Here is a 15,003-nt window from a genome sequence, read left to right as displayed (position 1 = left end):
CTACTCACAAATGAGGTCTGAGATCTTTGTCTTTCTCTCCACTGTGCACTGAAGCTGGCACAGAACAAGGTAGTCTGAGCATGATGATATCCAGGCAACTGAAGGTCAGTAGGAGATGATACCAATGGGCGAGGTATCTTTCTTGCTTTCCCCTGGTATATAAAGTTAACATTTAATTGTTGCAACTGCTTTTGCTGCAGGTCCTGATGTTGGACAATTAACTTATCAATTTCTAACCTTGTACCTGAACTCTGAGGAGCAGATCTATACCTGGTAGAGCTGCTCCGTTTCACTAAGTTTATGCAAGGGATCCGTTTGACCTGAGCTGTGCTCCGCTGCTGTCTAGTAGCAAAGCTTGAAATTTCTCAAATTGCTTAGCAGTATAACTGCTGCAAAAAGAATTATAGTGGTTTCAGTGTATCCTGATTTGCTGAAGGCCACGTCTAACCTGGCTAAGCAATAGTTTAATCGCAAAGCCAATTTTAAATGTTCTTTATTACAAGTGCCTGAATTCACCCTGACCATTTTCCATTCTCTTTCAAGCTATGACTTTGTAGTTGCCCCAGAAGCCCATTGGAGAGTGGAAAGATGTGGCAAAGATTTTAAGGGACTGTTAGAGAGCCCCTGGAGACAGAGATCGAAAAGTGCTTTCATAATTATTCCACGGACTAGACTGCGTGACATCAGTATGATTCATGCAAGGTCATTACAATTTATCTTTGTATCTGAGTAGAAAGTGGGAACAGGATACTGAGGAAAAAAAACTTGCTGTATGTCCGATTTTGGTATAAAGTGCAGAGTCATAAATAAATGGTTAGGTGCCGTCTTGAGGAGTTGGGGTGAAATAAGGTGGAAGGCACATTTAAAAAAAAACACATTTGTAGGACATTCTCATGTTGATTGCTACAGATTATATGTAAAGCTACAATGCGATGATAACCAGCACAGTAGCAAAACCAGGTAATAAATAATAAACAAAATATGTAATGCTTGGTGCAGTTGAAATAGGCAAACATTTATGACCTAAAATTTTGTTAATGCCTCTGCCTCTTCTAAGGAGAGTAGTGCGGATTGCCACCTATTTCTAAATGCAGATACTTTGCAGACTGATTTCTTTTTGCCTGCTCCCCCTCAACGCTTCTCATGCCATCTCTTACTCCTTTTGAATTACTGTATTGCCTTTCATACAATAAATGGCATTTAAGTGTATATTTGAAATGACCAGGATTGATATTAGAAATTAAATAAAATATTACCTTTTTTTTTTCCTTTTTGTAAATTGCTCCAATAGCAGCAAATTAACAGTAAATTGATAGAGAAAGGTAAGCACAGATCCTTTAAATCATAGTGAAGTTTTTGGCATTCAAGCTAGAAGTGTCTCAATTTAACACATCATTGGTTTGTATTATTAGAAATTTCATTGGTTTGTGGAGCATATGATGGTTATGCTCTAAAATTGAAAGTACATGGACTCAGGACTTCTACAGTAGGCTGAGCTCTTACGCGGTTGCTGATAAGTGTGCAGCAACTGCTATGGCTTGTTAATAAGCACAGGCAAACCACCATTAAAACCCTACTTGCCACTGTATAGAAAGATTTTTAACAGTACTTATTTTCTTGTTTATAGTTCTATATCAATCATGAAATGGGAACTGAGAGACCAGTAAATGTCATTTGCCACTTTTCGAGTGGCATGAATTTATCATCTGCATTGCATTTCATCACTTTCATCTGTTTGCTTCCAAACAGGAGTAGGGGATTAGAGTGGAAATGTGTCTTGAATCATTAAAAGAAACTCTGCTTAAAATAGTAACGTAAATTAAACTAGCAAAATAGTTTCAGTTAATACTTAGTGTGATCCAAACTCTTCTTTTACTGTTTTGAGCTTTATTCCCTGAAAATTATCCTAGAACCCCCACAAAACAGGGGAGACATTTTTGGTTAAATAGTAAAATATTTTTAAAAGCTTACTAAACTTTAAGAGGGTCTTTATTTGCTAACCATTACGGCTGCCTTTTCCAGGGTATATTTGACGGGAACTTAACAAGGGTTTATTATGTCTATAAAGTCCTAGCATGATATTTATTCTTTGTCATGTGCAGGCTATGTTAAATGTGCCTTCTGCCACGATCATGAAGCTGGTTTTATTCTTTTACTATTTTCCCATCTGTGGGGAGACTGACTGGGTGAGCTGTATGACACCATCTGATAATGAGCATTTCTCCACTCTTGTGTGCTGCTAGCAGGTCATTACTTGGTACTTAAGATATGATCTTTGCCTTTTCCCTCCGTGGATTGGACTCATCTGTTGTCAGCCTTTTACTCTTAAAGCCTAATGTTCTTCATTGTTCCTTGCTAAATAAAAAATGTTAAAATGTTTGTGCTAATGTAGCATAAGAAGCTGATGTGTCTGAAGCACAGGTGGTTTGTCTGGCTTGTCCCAGTGGTGTCCCATTCGCAGGGCAAAGGCTGCATAGCTTCTGCAGGGTGCACGCCTGATGGCACGACAGCTTGTGTAAGTAATGCTTCTGATGTTCTTTGGCTTGCATACATGGTACTGCAACATGGTGGGACATAGGCATGGCGTGGCACCAGGCTGGGTAAGGAAACAGTTGTACCTTTATCAGGTAATGACGGGTGGCTAGTCATGGGACGGAAGAGGGTTTGCAAAACACTTGGGAAATCAAGTAGCAAAGAAGATGCCAGATTATTTCTTTCTCAGATCTGGAAGCTCCCTGGTAGGAGTGTTGTTGGAGCAGTTAGCGAGTTGGATCCATCCCGCAGGGTACAGATGAAATATACTCGTTTGACCTATTCCATGTGATAAAATAACCTCCACGGTTGAGGATGCTCAAATCCAGCCCCAGTACAGGCAAGCAATTCATTAAGAGCTGCAAATCCTACCACAGTCATGCAGATATATTTGGTCAAGGACACTGTGATTCAGGGTATGGCTCCTTTAGCACGAAGAATATCTGCACCATCTACACTTGCATTGAGACATTCCCCTGCAACGTCCATTTTCTTAATGGAGCCAAAACTGGGATCTGAATGAATCGTACTTGAAAGCAATTGCTTCTCTGCTTTTAATTAGTACTGGTTGAATACTATTAGTCGAACAATGTATTTGATGAATAATGCTGTTGTCCATCAAATAAATTATTCAATTAATCTTTTTTTTGCATTACCTAAACACTTCTATAGAAGGTTGCAAATATCCATTGAATAATCTATTAGAATGATGCATTGCTTTTCAAATATACTATACAACAAATAATTTTATCTAGTATTCAGCCAAGTTTTCCCTTAATTAAAATTTGCATGTATATAACAACTGTGCCTGAAGAATCACAAAGAATTTAGGTAGTAGCAGACACGAGGTGGAGAGAAGTATTTCTGTTGTTATGGATGATTTATGTTTTGTAACTCCTGTGGTATTGTGTTTTAAGAGTATGTCAGGGATGCCAAGAGCTTTGAAAATCTCCCCCCCCCCCCCCTTTTTTTAAAATAGAGTTACTTTTAGACTGATTTCCAAATAAATGATACACATTTTACCAGTGATGTGCAGCCACCATCGAAAGAGGAGCGGTTTGCAGTCAGTTCATTGCACAAGGGTGGAGAATGAAGAAACAGGGGCTGAGGAAAAGAGCCAATTCCCCCATGGATAGATTCACACGGCAGGCAGCATCTTCTCGTCTGCACTCACATGCAGAGAGCTCTCACTCCCAGCAAACGGCTCAAAGAGCCCATCTCAGAAGGGCTGACTGCTCCTATCAGGGTCCAAAATAGTGGGTGGCCAGGGGTCCCAGCTTCCAGATCTAATATTTACACCAGTAATTTGTGCAGGCAGTTCAGATGCCTGGCAAAAATCAAAACACATTTGGAGAAAGCTCTAGTATGAGTAGCAGTGAATACAGGGTAGTGGCTCACTATTGCCTCCTTTAGATGTCACCACCAAAGTGTGTGTACATATATATATATATGTTGGGGCTAGGCAGTGAAAGGGAATGTGCCCAAAACCCGCTCTGGCTGTAATGGCACATGACTAGGTAGCCTGGTCTGCTTTTCCTCTTCCATTCTTGGCTAAGAAACTCTCACCTTTCAAAAGGGAGGCTGTTGTGCGTCTGAACAGAACCTGTGTGACCAAAGAAGGGGCTTTCTGTCCCTTACACAAATGGACAGTGTCCCTCTCCCTCGCACATGCACCTTGCACCTTCCTCAGCCGTTTCAGTTGCCACTGGTGCTTTTGGAAGAGTTTGGTTTCGTTTCAGACAGGAGGGGCTGGTCCAAGTCCGGCCCTGCTGCTGCTGCATGAGTCGGTACCATGCGTGGCATCTCTGGAGGATGGGTAGAGCTTGCGGCCCGGGAATTAGAGCCCTGTGTCAGGGAGATTGGGTGTCCAGCCTGAGTCCCCAGCCTCATTTCTGCTGACACTCTCCAATGCAGATAGCAGCTCACGTTTCCAAATGCGCCTTTGTCCCATTTTTGGAGGTGACTGAGGCCACTGAAGTCTGGCTTTCAAAAGCCTTTAGGTGCCTCTGGATTTTCAGGCTTGCAGGTTTGGCCAACCTAACTCCATCTCTCTGGACTTTGGCAGAAATCCAGTGCCCTCTCTGCCTCAGCACTTTTGGAAATCCCTTTGGTGCCTACCTGGGTTATTAAGACACGTGAATACCCTTGAAAATGCAGCCCTGGGAGGCATTGCCAGCTGTGGTGTTCAGCACGGACAGTCCCTCCCGCGAGGTGCTTTGGGAGGTGAGCATCCTGGGGAGGGACACGAGCGATGGGAGGCTTCAGCTGTGGAAGAGCAGAACTGCGGTGCCCCGGGCTGCCCGTTGGGTGGTTTTCACTAAAATTCATTTAAATAAAGAATGAAAAGACAGTCTTGTTTTGATTTAGGAGGGGAAGCAAGTCCTTTACTCTTGCAATTAGATTTCTCTTTAGCTGTCAGGTAGTAGAATTAAAGACTAATTTAGAGGTTCAGAGGATCTCCATGAAGTATAAAATAACCCAGTCACCGCTGCGTTTGGGGACCTCAAAGACAGTGAAGGAACCTGGATTGAGGCCATTAAGGTCATCTGGTTTTGTCTCGCTAAAACCAAGGGGGTTTTGATGTCTAGTTACTTGGTCAAGAACACTTTTAAAAGGGAAAAAAGAAAAAGGCCGTTTTCCGGGAATGTAAGTCCTGAGGTTTATTGCTAACCCTTGGGAATGGTTTTACAACAGCTCGCTGTCTCTCTTGTTTAGAGAGTCTGTCTCAAAATGATGTAGGCTCTTGATCTAGCCAACTTGACTGTATCTTTTTATTAAAGTTGCACTTCCTATGATGGTGGATTTAATTTAATGCAAACGAAATTGTGTCTAGGTGACATGATCTGACTGTGTTATGCAAACTCCTACATTATGACATTCCTCTCACACTAACTAAAAGCTTTGTTGCAACATATTAATATAGAAAGGGTTATTTGTTTTGCTAGTAATAAAGGCTGTATATTTGCTGTTTAGAACTAGTAATAAGGTTGACTTTTACACAACCTTGGGGAGAAAGTTACGTTATTTGTTTTTGAAGAGTTAAAAATTAAAAATGCATCTTGTGTATGTTCAGATGAGACGAGAGCGAAGGAGAGTACATACAAATTCCATCAAATACAATTCGCATAATCAGAGCCTGGATGAGAGCCACAAATGATTGCACAAGCGAAAAAAAAGTAGTTCCTGGGATCTTGGTACCTTGCCTGAAGCTGAGCGGGACACAAAGCAGTAGGAACTATTTTTACCCAAGGGCAATTTTTACAGATACTGCCCTTGCAAGCAGCTCTTATTTTATTATTTTTATGGATTCTTTTTCTGCCCTAAATTTGTATACTGAATTATCCATGAGGATAAATGTCAGAGTGGATTAAGATTAAATTAGGAACTAGATACTCCAAAACAAAAAAATCTCTCTCCTTCCTATGCACTCCCTTTTCTTTACTTTAGTTTAGGTTTTGGTTTGGGTTTTTTTTCTGTCTTTTTTCCCTTTAGATGTACCAGGCTGCAGCTACATAGACTGTATTTTCTTTTGACTCTTTTTACATTAAATTTTCTGCACAGATAATTTAACTTCCAGTATCCCATCTTCTTTGGTTTAGGTCATCATTGTCCTCATACAGTTCCTGAATTTCTTTCTTCTGCTTGTAATATAGCTGGATGATGTTCTTTGTCATATTTTTTTTTCCTCTTTCACTCTGGTTCTGCTGCAGTGCACACGGGGGCACAGTCAGAGAGTTTACAATGGCTCCTACCTTCCAGAGAGTGATGAGTAATTTAGACCACTTGTTATCCAGGGCTGCCAGACTCCAGCTTCGAACACAGCCGATGGAGAGAAGTAGGCATGACACCTAAATTACGTACCTGTATTACATCGTTTAACTGCTGCCCCTAGATCTTACCAAGCTAGTTAAAATAACCCTAGTGATGTTAGTAGGTAAAAGCTCAGCATTTAAAAATTCCCCCCCATGTTGTACGCAGAGTCTTTGCTTATCTGCAAGATGGTCTTTTCCCTGCCTGCTTCTTTCTTCCCAAACTGGTGCTTTTTTCTATCACTTTGTGTCTCATCTTGTATTTTCTCTTCTTCTGCTCACCTCCTTTCCACTCCCTCTGACACATGCAAATGCTCCAGAATACATTAATGCACTCATACTTTATTAGTCTTTCTCATATGCATACTTTTCTGGTTCATTTTTTTTGCTGGGCTTGTTTTGTTTGGCATTCTTTTTACATTTTAATACCAAATATACTTAATGGTGTCTGTTTAAAATTGCAGTTGTTTACACACTCCAAATGATCCCTTTGGGAAGTGGCAGGAGTGCAGGGAATGCGGACGAAGGCGGCTGACGATGACTTGTATTTAGCACATCATCCTTTGCCCACAAAACCATGTTTACAGGATTGATTCAACCAGTTTCTGGCTCCGAGCAGCTTCCAACAGTTCCTTAGTCTTTAAAACTAAAATAATTTAAAAAAAAAAAAAAAAAACAGTACTTTCTCTCACTTTGTGCATTCAGAGATCTCTCCCAAAATAATGTGAGCCAGGATGTCCGATGGGCAGGAGTCAGTCAGTTGAGCACTACCGAGAAGTTTTTGAGAAGCAAGATTGCAAGCATGTACAGCTGGAAATAGGAGTTCCTTCCCATTGGGAAAACTTCTGTTTTCTGAATATAGGAAAGATTTTGGGAGGTTTTTAAAGTGTTTTAGTTACACCATGCTTTGCCTCTGGTACTCTTACAGTTGGGCTAATGCTACTAATGCCCTTGGGCTTACAGCTTGAGGTAAGATGCTGTGCTGGGCATGTGACAGCTTTTCCAGACATGGAAATGTCACAAGTTTAAAACCTCCCATTTTATGCTCTATACAGCTGTAAACAGGAGTTTTATTCCACTGAGAAAGGCAGATTTTTAGTTTGCCGGTGGAGTTAGCTCTCCCGGCTAGATCTGAAAGGGCTTGAACTCCCTGAAGCTGGGTATTGAAAAGCTGTAGACAGTCACATTTTATAGATATTTTACTTTTATTAGTGAAATAAAAAAAATACGAACTGAGACCTACCTAGCTCAACCTTTGGTAAATAATTTAAATGTACAAATTTACTCTTGAAAGAGAAGGAAATTAAAAGATGTCTCGAGATTACTGGTTCCAGAGGCAGATAAATCATTTTTTAAATAACAGCAACAACAATATCTTACACTTTTCACCTCTTTAAGAATCACAAAGCTGTTTAGGTAGTAACTGCTGTGTACAATATATACAGGGAAAGCTGTGTCCACTGCTAACGTGTGTCCGGTTTGGTGCTGAGCGTGGCCGTGATGCCATGAAGCAACATGGGACTGGACGAGAGGGCTCCCGCATCTCCTCGAAGCGGCAGGGGAATGTTAGGCAGAAATGTAATTACTAGAGTTGAAATTGGGCCAAGACAATGGGACTGACAATACATTCTTGGAAAATGTGCTCTTTGATCGTAAATATCCATGAAGCAAGCTTGCCAACGGTATTGATTTTGGCAGTGGATTATCACTGACAGCCAGGATCTGCTACCCTCCTGCTTTAAGCGGTGCCCTAATAGGTTTTTAGACAAACAGCCAGGGTAGTATGTAGAGAACAACTCTCCAGAATATGTTCATCAGATCACAGGTTCCCTGAATATGTTGGATGGACTACATCAGAAATATTGTACAGGCGTTTAGTGCCGGGCAGCAAATCCTACATGTTTGGGACATGCTGGACCTACACAGACCGGTTACACGTGCACTATGTAATGTCCAACTTGTCAGCATCGGCAGCTCCATGCAAGTTCCCATCCATGTGCTGAAGCTGATCTTGCTCAGCCCCACTTCCATCATGAGCTTTGACCACAATGAAGCATAGCAAAGTCTGACCTTCACGACAGCTTTTTTCTTTCACAATCTACAGCTAGGAGACAGTTGCTGGCTTTAGCAAATTTAAGACCTAGGTTTCAATAGCAGAAGCATTAGGTAATGATGCTTACAAGCTGATGGTACTTTTATTCTTAAATGAAGTTGAGTATACCTATGAGGAGGGTGTTGGTTAAAATAATGAGATAAAATTTGAGAAAGTGCAAAATAATACCTGCATATCATCCAAATGATCTTTGTCTTTGTGTGCAAAATGCATTGAGATTGTGCCCTGATCCTCAGCTGACAATTCTAAGTCCTACTGTAATACAAATAATAACCAGATATTTAGGATAGATTATAATTTACTTTTGGATCCATTAGCATTTCTGTTAAATCTGACAAACGACTTCGAAAATCTATATGAATACAAAGTGCCTGCTCATCATATTTTGTGACAGCTGGGTGAATACTTGACATCTTTGTGCTCTTAAAAGAACATATGCAAAGACTCAGTTTAATTTGTAGGGTTGAGGGAATTTATTTGCCTAATTTTGAGCCCACTAGCACATGATGGATTTGAAAGTTCAGTTCTAACAGGAGTATAATTGGGTTCTCATTTCACTTAGGAAAGAGTGTGATAGAAAGAGTGAGGAGAGAGAATGAGACATGGGGAAAATAAAGTAAGAAAATGAAACTGAGAATACTCACAAAAAAAATTGCAATGAGATTGGAAAAAAAATATGTGGCAAGGCAGAGCATGAGAAAAAGGCCGCATATACAAATAAGAAACTCTTTAAGGGGACAGAAGATAAAAAATAACGCATTCTTAATCATAATGCCAAATGTCTTTTGGCTGGAAAGAGCTGGTGCTTTAAAATATACTCACTGTGGTAGCTAAAAACAAAGATAAAATATTGAGTCTTTAAGTTGTGGGAAGGAAGAGAGGAATGTTTCTCTAAATACTTTTTCAAGCTCAGTAAGTAAAGCAGCTCATCAAAAGTTCAGTCCCACAAGGATAGTTTTTTGCTATTAACATCTGTGGTGCAAATGGCAAACTGCAAGGGTAGGACACATGGCCCTGGCCATACAAACCAGATCCCGTGGGTGAACCCCAAGCTTGCTGACCAGCAGGAGTTAGTCTGATGTCTCCAGTGGTTTCATTTGGGACAGAGACCAACCCACACTCCAGAGATCAGCTATCACTTGCCAAAATGCTTAGCTTGGTCTGTTCCCTGCATGCAGGGAAAGTCCTAAGGTGATCATAAGTGACCGAATCCTGTCAGGTGACAGATACCCCGTCACAGGATGGACATGATGTCTGCTTACAGTTATGGGGCAATGTATACCTAGAAATTGAGGTGGTACTGTACCAAGTGATAGGGAAGGAGTCTTCCCATATGACTGCTGAATGCTTCTATAAGAGACACAAGATGGGTGGGACAGTTGATTTAGGTCTGACCTGTTTCCATGTGATTTGGCCTTTGTTCACATTATGGGCACACTCTTTTTTTTTTAGAAAGCTGGGAAAACCCTTCTGCTTTAGCCCCTAATGTGCACAGCGTGATTGGTGGCTGTGTAGCTTTCCTCTGTCTTGTGTTCCTGAGGACTGCTGCCATGTGCATGGCACGTCCACAAGTCCGGTGTCCTTCCTCATCCCACCGTAGCATGTGGGGCCAGGATTCACAAGCAGGACTGTCTGCCAGCATCCTAAAGCAGCTTTATTAAAAGTCCTTAGGGAATACCTTTCCACATCCTTCAAGTTTATCTTTTAAAAGATTCTCTTAGTGGAAAAACAGGACAGGAGTTGAGTTTGGTTTCACTCTCTAACTCTCAGCATTTACGTTTTCCTATTCACTTCCAAATGAGCTGGCTTCTGATGTCCCCAGCCCTTCTTTTACCTAGCTTTGGTCACAAAGTCCCTTTGCAGCTGCTTACTAATGGATCCAGCTGAACCAGGGTGAGCTCAAGGCATCTGAAGGTACATCTCTGTTCAGTGCTCCAGGACCTTGTTGGCTGCTCAAGGTTTAGGTCAGTACACAGCAAATGGAAGTACTTTTCCTGTGATACTTGTATTTACTTTGATTTTTAAGTAAGGACTACATTTCCAGCTGTGTCACTGGCAACTTGCATTAAAGCTCCTTGTTGAACAGTAGCTTTTTCATCTTTGCGCTTCGCTAACATTGTAGAATTAAATGGGTTTTTCTGGGTTTTTGATTGTATCCTGATATTCTGTCACCTTTTGATCTCTGTGTCGTGCACATAGACTGTAAACTCCTTCAGGTACAGACTGCTGCGTGTGTATGGGGTTGTATTTTTTCTTTAGAGGGTGCCTGTTGTGGCAAAGCCCCAGATACTGTGATACTGTGAAATAATAATAGTAGTAGTAGTAGTAGTAGTAGTAGTAGTAGTAGTAATTATTATTGTTGTTGTTGTTGTTATTATTTCCACATTACCCTTGTGATACCTAGGAAAAACAATATTGTTTAAAGTTTATTGAGAGCTCTAGGAAGAGCTGGAAATTGCAACCTAGTGACACAGCAAATGGCCCGAAGTACTGATACATTTCTGACTTTATACAGCAACTTCTGCTTAATCCGATCACTGGTTAATTTAATCCTGTTTCATTTGATTGGATCCCCTGGAACCAAATCATTTGTATTGTGTTTTAGTCTGGTATTTCTGATCATTGTCTTTGTTAATTTGATCAGGATTGATTGAACCAGTCATTGAAAATAAATCACATAATTAATCAAATGCAGCATTAGAAAAGCAGATCCTCAGCTAGTCTGTTAGCTTTTACCTCTTGTTTTTCTTCCTCAGTACATGGAGTTTGGACTTCCTTTAGAAAGAAGCAGAGATGAACATTTTAATAGCATCTGCATTTCAGTAGTACAAGGGGAGAGTTGTATATATATGTATATATACATATGTTTATTTAATTGTTTATTTAGAATAGAGTAGAGCAGAGCAGAGTAGAGTAGAATAGGAGTAGTTCAGTTGGACGGGACCTGCAACGGTCATCTAGCCAACTTTATATCTCCTCTCAAAGCATCTTAATGTTACAAACTCTGTGACCCTTTGTGAGGCAGGAGTCTTGGGTAGGTGTTGGGTGGAGGGTCTTGCTTAATGACTCAACTTTCTTAATAACTCAATTTTAAGGGAATCAGCATGTGATCTATGTTTGGATTTGGCACAGAATCTTCAATAAATGTAAAAAAGAAGAGAAGGCTCTGTGCTTTGTTCTAATAAGGTCTGGATAGTCTGGTGTACAGTCAGTGCTTGCCTGAAGCTAACGGTTACTCCAAAAACTGTGCTATGGGTGGGAAAGGAGATTTTGGATTTGCAACAAAGATTCTTTTGATCTCTATCTGTTATGTGGAAAGTATCCCATTTTTATTTTTTTTTTTAAAGTAGGTGATTGGTCCTGTTTTGACTCTTCTCTCACTCTGATCAATACTTGTGACCAAAGTTGGCCAGTCTGATATGCACTGTTAGATATTTATAGATTTGTGTTCTAATTGAAGCCTTATGACAGCAAACCAAGGCTCTGTTTGTCTTCTGGAGGTGGTGGTTGCACAAAGAACAGCTAAAACTCCCTTTGCCTGTCCTGAAAGCCACAGCAAGTTCAGCAGGGGACACACTGCCTCTTAAGGGGTATTAGCTGCCAAGACCCCCGGCTACTCTCCCTGGCAGTTCATCCTGGGGGTTACAAGGGCACTGTCTGCCCTGCACCCATCCTAGCAGAAATAGTAGCTTCTGATGGACCATGACCCGCAACAGCGGAGGAGGAGAATTAGGAAGATCAGATCACGACTTGCTGTTGTAGGTCAGGTATCCCTACCAAAGGTCATTTAATTTTAGCTTGTCTTTCTCTACATGGCTTACAGAACCAACCTGTGTTATTTAGGGCTCACAATAACCCCTCTCTCTCTCCCTGTCACCCTGAAGTTTTTTGAGTGGGAGATTATTTTTAGAGGTGGTTTACTTTCTGTTAGCTTCCCAGGAGCAAAGAGTAGGAGGTTTTATGTTTTTAGTAGCATACATTTTCTTTAAAAGATACATAGCAGGATTTTCAAAAGCACAAAGTCTTTGGCCAAACTCCCCACCCTTGCTGGGTTTCCTCTTCTTAACAAGTCCAATGGCCCAAACTGGACACCTAGAAGAATTTCATCTTAAAGAAATAAAAAGTAAAGGAACGTAAAGCAATTTGTTGTTGAAGGAAATGTAAGTAGAGCTTAATCTTAAAGGTCCTCATTTATCCTTGGATGACAAAAGACTATTTAGCATCACAAGTTGCCACAGACAGAGTAATATAGAAGGATCATCTCATTCACACCCAAAAATGAGACTAAAGTGCCTGGAAAAAATGGGTGGCAATGTAGGACAGTTTTGGCAGGGCTACTAGTAACGCTAGCCACAGCTATACCATTATCTGTTTTACTTTAAATTGTGTGGCTGTGGACAGAAAAGTATGTCTAATAGCCATTTGCTAGATTTATGGCTTGGTATGCGATGTGTTTGCCATAAATCTTTTAGAAGGATGATTGTTGAGGCAGCTGAAGCGTTCATGCTAGTCCACGAATGAGTTCTGCTGAAGGAAAACAGAACTGGGCAGCTTCCTACCAGTAGCATGGAGATACAGAAACAAAATGAGCCAGAATGCTTTGATGTAAAACCTACAGAGCGGGAAAATTGGAGAAAACAGTGACTGTGTTTCCAGAAAAACCATATATTAGCACTCTATTGTAAATCAAATTAAATGACCGCCCAACTGCCTGATCCTGCACTGAAATTCTTGTGTTATTAAAGCTATGAATCTGAATGGAAGCAAGGTTGCATCTTGAGACCTCATTCCCAAAAAGGATCTGCCAGTCACGTCTGGTTGGAACAGCTTGGTGAATGTTTAGTTTCTTTTAAGAACCAACTGGGAGATTGATGGGTTCGAGCTGTTTTTGCACAGACTTGTTTGAGTCTTAAAATGCATTTTCATCTGTCTGCACAGAAAAAAAGATTTTAATGAGAACCATTGAGATACGTGATTTTGGATTAAAAAGGAATGCAGTATATTATTATAGTATTTTTTACTGTGGAATACATTTGTGTTTCTCCTGCACAACCCAAATTTTTAACAAGACTGGAGCAATTACAGGAATAGCCAGATTTTAGATGTTATCTTGTGTGTAGGAAAAGGGATGGATTATTAAAGTGTATAGCCTCTTTGAGAGATGCAGCTCTCTAACCCTGTTTTTCACATCTTAATTTTAGTGACTGCATAACTTACCTCCATAAGATGCTCTTAATTGAACATTTCAATAGAATTTGAATAGTCTAATATATCTGAGATTCCTCCTCCACTCCCTTAAAATATGATGTGAAATGTATTAGTCTTAATGTACATATCCCAGAGCTAATTGTTTTATCTTGTAAATCAGTTTCTCCTCATTTTTTATATGGCTTTTACTTTCAGATTTAAAGAATAAATAAATTCTTGATTGGCAAGTCTTTGTTGTTTTGCAGTAGAAAAAGGGGGGAAGCTTTGTAAATGTAAAAGGAGTTTTAGTTCTTTTTTAATTATTTACAAACGCTGAGTTAGAGGACAGTGGAGTTTAAATTATGCATTAAATTAGCATCTTACTGATGGAAGACTCTCAAAGAAAGTTGAAATTTTTAAATTGCTATGAGCCAAATTCAGCCACGATTTAATAGCTCAATTGATGTTGATGAACTTAAGGCAGTGATAAATCTGGCCCTATAGGCTTATTTTTCTTTTTGCTGTGAAAGGTAAGCATGCTGTTTCTACAGTACTGACTGTCCTTTTGTTTGAGAGTTGACCGAGTATACTTTGATCCTTTTTTTAGAAAAAGAATTCTCTGTTCTCCCTTAAAGAAAGCTTCCTGAGACCCGGATCAGATTATGGAAACTAAAGTGAGCACACAAAAGTGCTTGTTAGAAAGTGAAATTTATGTGCAAACTAAATGTGCCCTTGATGATAGCTTTATTGATCAAGCCAAGTTAATAAATCAGTAATATCATGCAGCAGTGTTCAACACTCACAGGCTTATCTTGGTTTTCTTTTTTTTCTTTTTTTTTATGTGCCTGCTGTGTAGGCAGAGAACATGCACTTTCCTGCCACCGAGCATGTACTACAATTGAAACACTAAATTCAGAGGGCTTGAATGTAAAATGTCGGCATCCAATACAACAAAAGGGAACTTTTATAGAAGTAACTTAATGCAGGGATTGGAGCCTAAAGTGACACAGCTTTTACTTTTTAAGTATTCCTCTCTTTATTTCTAATGCTTTAGGCCCTGAACCAGAAAGAAATTCAGGGTCCTGTTTGGATAATTAAAAGAAAACCATGGGAAATTTGGGACAAAAATGCCATATGAAGCTACTTCTGAACCTATCAATGGCCAGCATTTGCATTCAAGATAAATGTTTAGTTTTCAAGCTGTCTGCCATTAGGTCATTCTCAAGTAGCTTTTCCAGCACACAAGGGTTACATCCTTTGTACGCCCTTGGGATTCTGGTCTGACAAACGCTTATTCCATTATTACCCATATTTCCTTTTGCCCTCTGACAAAAAGCACTTATGATGAACTGGATTTATCTG

At 40.1% G+C, this 15,003-nt stretch overlaps 1 protein-coding gene across 10 annotated transcripts in view; it reads left to right on the top strand.

The window, feature by feature from the left end:
• The window catches only part of KLHL29 (kelch like family member 29), a 403,118-nt gene that overhangs the window by 237,057 nt on the left and 151,058 nt on the right, over positions 1 to 15,003 (top strand). The window lies entirely within an intron of this gene.

Source organism: Ciconia boyciana, chromosome 3, assembly GCF_034638445.1.
Source record: "Ciconia boyciana chromosome 3, ASM3463844v1, whole genome shotgun sequence".
In the NCBI taxonomy this organism is placed as follows: domain Eukaryota; kingdom Metazoa; phylum Chordata; class Aves; order Ciconiiformes; family Ciconiidae; genus Ciconia; species Ciconia boyciana.
Note: the sequence above shows the minus strand (reverse complement) of the source record. Positions and strands in the feature narration are given on the sequence as shown.